The sequence below is a fragment of the Nicotiana attenuata genome, unplaced genomic scaffold (genome assembly GCF_001879085.1).
Source record: "Nicotiana attenuata strain UT unplaced genomic scaffold, NIATTr2, whole genome shotgun sequence".
NCBI lineage: Eukaryota > Viridiplantae > Streptophyta > Magnoliopsida > Solanales > Solanaceae > Nicotiana > Nicotiana attenuata.
Window position 1 is genome coordinate 34,916 of NW_017676605.1, and position 7,306 is coordinate 42,221.

The 7,306-nt window shown below is 37.7% G+C and overlaps 1 long non-coding RNA gene across 1 annotated transcript; it reads right to left on the bottom strand.

The window, feature by feature from the left end:
* Positions 1–3,267: 3,267 nt before the first annotated feature.
* LOC109221118 lies at positions 3,268–7,300 on the bottom strand. The gene is made up of 3 exons (XR_002067199.1): positions 6,228–7,300; positions 4,191–4,343; positions 3,268–3,996 (listed from the first exon to the last, which is right to left on the bottom strand). It is a non-coding gene; the product is annotated as an uncharacterized LOC109221118 (long non-coding RNA).
* Between the last annotated feature and the right edge of the window lie 6 nt (positions 7,301–7,306).

Sequence of the window (7,306 nt, forward strand, 5' to 3'; positions counted from 1 at the left end):
TCATAGTTCAAATATCTGACTTTGTAAAGAAGGCCCCATTAGGGGAATTCGACAACATATCACTTTAACCCGGCAAGGGAACAACTAACAGCCCAAATATCCCGGCAAGGGAGAGTACATAACAATAGTCTACGCGTCCCGGCAAGGGAATAATCACAACACATCCTCCTTTAAATCACTTCTTTCTCAACTATCCCATTCTTGTCCGAGCCAACGCTCCAAAATATACCAATCACAATTCTTCCTCAACCGTTCACATTATATGAAATTTATCAATTAAGCAAGGAAGTTGTGTCACATCATTCGAATTAAAAGCAATTAAGACTCACGGTCATGCTAGACTCCGGTGCATAGATAACCGTCACCATGCCTATACACCGTACTCCACATTTAGCAAGTAGCAAATAACATCCTAATCCTATTCCCTCAAGCCAAAGTTAGAACAAACACTTACCTCAAATGCTCCAAACTCAACTCAATCCTCTAGTATAGCTTTACCCTTCGAATTCACCACCTAACCGCTCGAATCTAGTCACAAATTACTTGAGTGTATCAACAAAGGCTAATCTAATAAATTTGAATGCATGAAAAGTGAATTTCCCAAAGTTTGTTAAAAAATCCACAAAATGCCCCCGGACCCACGTGGTCAAAACCCGAGGTTCGAACCAAAACCCGACTACCCATTTCCCCATGAACTCAGATATATAAGTTATTTTGGAATCGGACCTCAAATTGAGGTCCAAAACCCCCAAATTTTGAAACCCTAGTTCTACCCTAAATTCCCAAATTCCCCCATTAAAATCTTTGTTTTGAAGTTGAAATTATGTTTAAAGATGTTAAGAAGCAAGGAAAATAAGTTAGAAATCACTTACCAATCGTTTTGAAGGAGAAAAATCGTTTGGAAAATCTCCTCTTATGTTTTGGGTTTTGAAAAAGTGCAAAATGGCTGAAAATCTCAGATTTATATACTTTGCTGAAGGACTGGCGCGGACCGTGCAAAAATGCCCCGCGGCCTCGCCGAGGAAGGGAGGGAAAACAACTCTCTGAACCTACCCAGCGCGGACCGCACGATTTTGGTGCGCGGCCGCGCTGGTGTCTTGCACCTGGGGCCTTCTCTGAATCTCCCAGCGCGGACCGCACGAACTTGGTGCGCGGCCGCGCTGGTCAAACCAAGGCTGAGGACCCCTCTGAATCTGGCCATGCGGACCGCGCGGACTGCACCGCGGCCGCGTGGCTTCCAGCGCGGACCGCGCGGGAATGACCGCGGCCGCGCTTGGGCCTGTAACACTACAACATCTGTTACTTTAAGCCTAAGGCCTCCCGGGACCTACTCAAAACTCACCCGAGCCCTCGGGGCTCCAAACTAAGCATACAGACTAACTCAATAACATCCTACGAACTCATCCGTGCGATACAATCACCAAAACAACATCAAAATCATCAAATTAGGCCTCAAGACCCATGATTTCCTCCCAATTTTCATAAGACATCAAGTTTAGAGGTTTTGTCCAAAACACGTCAAACGACGTCCAAATCTAACCAAACTTTACAGCAATTGCTTAAATCATATTTAAGACTTGTGCCGGGCGTCGGAACCAAAATACGAGCCCAACAGCACAGTCTTCTAAACAAATAACACTTTCAAATTCTTTAATTATTTTCAGAAAATAATTTCACACAATAATTCACTTGGAACCTCGGAATTTGGTTCCGGGCACACACCCAAGTCCCAAAGTTTCCTACGGACCCTCCGGGACTGTCGCACCACGAGTCCGGGTCCGTTTGTCCAAAACGTTGACCAAAGTCAAACTCGATCAATTTAAAACATCAAATTTTATTATTTTTCTCACAAATTCACATGTAAACTTTCCGGTTACGCGCCCGGACTGCGCACACAAGTCGAGGCAATCCCCAAGTGAGGTTTCCAGGGCCTCAGAAGTACAGAGGAAGTAGGAATACATGTGATGACCCCTTTGGGTCGTCACACAACATAGATCCGATTGTTTACATCTCTTTACCGCAACGCAACACTGATTCAACAAACCGAAGATATAAAACAAACAAATAGTGACTTGAAATTTGATATTCCGCTTCATTTTCTGAATAGGGTTACTAAAATAGATGCAGAGGTGATAATTGGTGAAGAGGAGAGAACCGGGTTTGTATGTAAACAATAGGAGAAGCAATGTCTACAAAGAAAAACGACAAAAAACTATTAAAGATAAGTTTTTATTGTTAACTCATTCATTCCCAAGTTAATAAACCATAACTATTTTTGTTTATCAATTTCTCGTTAAGGAAGCTTCTTTCAATCAAGTCTAAGCTCCATATCACTATACTATAATTAACTTTTATAGATAGTGTTGTCAAACATTGTTACCATTTTAAATATCAGTAAAACAACATTCTTGTACTTCATAATGAAACTAAAAAGTAACAGGAAGTTGAAGTAAAGGTGTTTAACGGGTGGGCCGGATCGGGCCGGGCCGCTATTTTTTGGACCCGTACGGGTTACGGTCCGGACCGGTTCCGGGTTGGTTCTTAACGGGTTTAACGGGTTCAGGTTCATCCGGGTAAAAATTGAACCGTAAGGGTTACCGATTGAGGGGCCGGGCCGGACCGGGTTTAGTGTAATTTTTAATTTTTTTTTTTTTTTTGTGTTTTGTATAACTATTGTAAATTATATTAATACTTTGTATTAATTTAAAGAATACAAGGAAGATGGGAAAAAATTGCACTTATAAATTGCAAGTACTACATTTATTTCAAAATTCAAAATTAAAGTTTGCATTTAAAAAGTAAATTAACAAAAAATAGTAAAACTAAATTTTCATGCATAATAAATTAATAATACTTCAAATTAATCTAACAAACTAAAACATTAAGCATAAATACGTCTAATAATTTTAAAATAACACAAATTGTCGAAAAATCTTAAATACGAATTTTCGGAGGACGCTCAAGACAATACTTTATATGCCTCCATAAACTGCCTGTGCCACACTCTGAACGAAATTTTAAGACTTGACCACAGTTCTTGCACTTAAATTTCTGACCTTCTTCATTTTCTTCTACCACCTCAAAGTATTGTCAAACATATGAGCGCACTCTAGAGCACGAGGCATGATTTAACTTGAGATTTGAGAATTGAGAATTTGAGATTGAGACTTGAAGTTTTGCAAATTGGAGAATGAGAGAAATTGAGATTGAGAAATGAGTATTAAGTGAAGAAATGAAGAAGAGGGGGAGGGGGTATTTATAGTTTTAGAGAAGGTTAGTTTTGTAAATTGAAAAAGGGCTAAAAATTAAAAAAAAAAAAAGGGGGCTATTTATGCAATATTTCCATTAGCCAACGGACCAATATGGATGTCTGACCGTTGCCAACGGTCTGTGGGGCCCACAGATTTCGAAAATTAAAAAAAAACAAAAAAAAAGTAGCCGTTTGAACCTGGCCGGTTAACCCGGTAAGAGTTACTGTTCACTCTTCCGGGTTCAACCGGGCCGGCTACCCGTTTCAAAGAACTAAACCGGACCAACCCCCCAACCCCCCTATCCAGCCCAGCCCAGCCCCCTCTTACCGGTCCGGGCCGGTTCCGAGTTCTACCGGTCTGGGCCGGTCTGGAACCGGGTCAACCTGGGCCGTTTAACACCCTTAAGTTGAAGCACTATCCAATACCAATATCTAACACTGCATAGGAAAACTTATATAGTCTAAACTCCATATCACTATATTATGATCAACTTCTGTGGATATTGTTGTCGAACTTTGTTCACAATTAATTAAAATATCAGCAAAACAACGCTCTTTGCATTCCATATCAGACACCCTTAGATATCAATTTTGTAAAAATTGTAGTATTTCAGAATCTTTACACCCTCTGCATCGATTGCGTGAAAATGATCATAGTAGTTAAGAATCTTTGAAGTGTACCTCAAATACCAATGGAGAAAGCTGAATCTGAATCTTTCACGCCTTTTTGTTGGTCTGAGTAATATCTATTATCCAAAAAGGAAAAGTTAATGGCCCGAAGTGAAAGTGAAACTGTAAATGTTGATTGTAGAAGTGAACGATCACAACATATTAGTTTCTATAATTTCCTGTTTAAGAGTGTTAAATTGAAAGAGTCTAAAATTTAACATTACAAATATATTCAAGAAGGCATAGTTGGTATTTCAAAAAGATTTCAAACCGGCATTTGTTGAGTAAATAGCAGCATTTCATGATTCTACGGGGAAGGTCAACCTATAGAATCTTTTTTCGAACACTTCATGGGCGTCAAAATAAGCATGTGTTTGCTCTGTTGTATTTCATCCCTTTACGTTTGTATGGTTGTGAATATTTCCTGAGAGGATTTTGGTTTCAATAATTCTTCTGTATAAGTCAATGACATATTAACCAATAATAAGACAATGTTAGTCTGCACATCAAGATCAAAAATCACAATAACTTTCACAAAATCAGTATATTCAATCTTCTATTTTTTGATATGTATTGTCACACCTCCTTTTTCCTACACCCCCGGAAGGAGTATAAGGGAGTTTTTCCAATTTAAAGGACAATCGAAACGGGATTATTTATTTATTAAAAATTCAGAGTCGCCACTTGGGAGATTTATGGTGTCCCAAGTCACCGGGTCAAATCCCGAATCGAGGAAAAGATTGACTCTATTTACGTCTGCGATCACAGAAATCCGGGTAAGGAATTCTATTAACCCGGGAGAAGGTGTTAGGCACTCCCGAGTTTCGTGGTTCTAGCACGGTCGCTTTGATCATACTTGGCTTATAAAATTATTTAATTACTGATTTTGGAACCTATGTTCATTTACTTATTTTATCGCTATTAATTAAGAAAAATTATCTTGGAACGGGTTACGCGTACGTATACCCGCTTGTTTGGCGCGTCAAAAATCATATCACGCGAACGTGTCCACAATTAATAACGCTTTATTATTACTATGAAAGTTTGGGCCGAAGTTGCGCGAACGCATACTCCGATTTTGTTTTTAGAATCGCAATTATGTTACGCGGACGTATTCATAACCACAATTGTGTTTTAAACGGCCCTAAAGGCTTTTCTACGAATATTAATTATTCTTAATATCTAGGTTATAAAGTTAATACGAGGGCCACACAATTATCCTTTTGTTCAACATGGCACATCTCGATTTACTCTAAAAAAATCTAAGTTAAATTTGGAGGGACATAAACTATTGTTGTTGTCCGATGTAGCACACCTCCACTAATTTACTCTTAAAACCCAATTACTTAAGTAAAGAGCTTGCAAGGCTTCTACAAATCACCATCACATAACAACCACCAAGTTAAAGGGTCATAGTTATTTATTCAACTGGTATGACAACCCATTTTAAAGAAAACTAACCACAATTAATTTGTAATATTAGGGAACTGGGCCAGTCTTAAAGCAGAATTAGACCAGCCCCGACTAACAGCGAAGAGCCCTGTTTTGAAGCAAATAAAAAGCACATGTGGCAAGGCCTACCACGTTCATTTCCCATTAATTTTAAAGGCCATGGGCCCAAGTTGAGCCCAAGCAGAAGGCCCAAATTCCCTAAAGCCTCAGAACCACTATCAAGGAGACTCAACATCGAGTCCGTATCGTGCTCAGGTGAAGGCTATACAGCAAACAAATTCAGAATGAATCCAAGTAGCTAGTCTCAAAATTACCAACATACAAACAATGCCATGATTTCGAAGGAAGAAAAAATTAAGGATCCAGTTCTTTGAAGAACTATACAGAATACAACCTTAATCTTCTAAGGCCTTAAGTTAACTTGCAAAATCGATGTTTAAACCTTACTTAAACCTCACGTGAACAAACTTGTAGGACTTAAACCATGTATTCAAGCAACCAAACATATTCCTAGATAAATACTGAATCATTTTAACACAACTATGCTGAATTGAATAAACCTGACTATGATAATTCCCAGTAGGTTAAGTTCTGGTTTTTCATGAGTTTCAAAGAATCGTTCCAAAGGACATTTAAAGCATACATATCCAGCTGCTTATGCCTATGGCTATTGATTATACATAGCCTTAAATGTGTGGATGAATAACTTGAACAACAGGTAAAATTACATATCTATTGCAGAACACTAAAGTAACAGGGGGATCAAAAGGAGTTAAGCTCAAAGCAGCATGTATTCAACCAATCCTTGAATTTACATGTTTCTACAATCACTTACTACTCAAGGCTAAGAAAGTACCTGGAATTGAAAAGGCAAAGGGAAGAGTGAGGAATCAGCAATATTAAGCGCACAAATCAACAACAGCAAAAGAACAGCCCAGATTCAACTCAAAATCCCAATGAAATCAACTCATAAACCAATGAAACAGTAACTCTATTGTAGAATTCAACCCAGACTTTTCAAAAGAAAACAAGTTCCTCAATGATTCAGAGATTGCTTCAGCCAATTTGAGATTGAGAAAATCGGAAAAATAAAAGAAATAAGAAGTTTGTAGCCTTTTGTATCTTCTGAAGGTATTTTATCTATGAAGTTATCTTCCAGTCTCTTGTGTTTTCTAAGAGGTATATTCCTAGACTCTTGTCTGTATTTTTAGTGTATTCCCTCTATGTCTTCCTCTCAACTCTTAAAAACTTCAGCCTATATTCTTGGTTCTGTCTTCTTTTAATCTTGTCCCTCCCTTTTCCATACTGTATATCCTTTTACACCTGTATTTTTAGCCTTTTAATCACACCCCCATGTTCTCTGATTTCCAGCTCCTAAAATGGCATTAAGCCAGCCATTACCAGTCCCCATTTCATTTTTTAATTCATTCACTACTTAGTACCTTTTTCTTTTATTAGTTCAGTAGTGCAAATACTAAACCCTACCATTATGGAATCTTCCTAAGTAGGTAAACACTTAAATAATTCCCACTGTTATCTTAAAGTTTCTGCTTTTAAATTTGAAATTCATGGACCAATGCTGAACCCAATTCACATCATTTAAGGCTATTCAATCTTTATACAAACAAAATCTACCAGCAGACTGCCTAATAGCTCTCAATACTGGAAAAAAAATGAAACAATTTCAATCTTTCATCGAAATTAGCATGAATCAATTCAAGAACTACTATTATGCGAGTTTAAACTACTGATCAACAAAACAAAAACCAAATGAAATCAACAAATAATCTATTAATTCGAGAATAAAAAAAACTAAAAAAATCATAGAACAAAACTGACCAAATAAACATTCTAATGAAAGAAAGGAGTAGAAGAAGATAATAACAAAAGAAAATAAAAAAAAATTAAAACTAGGACACCTACCTCCAAATGATT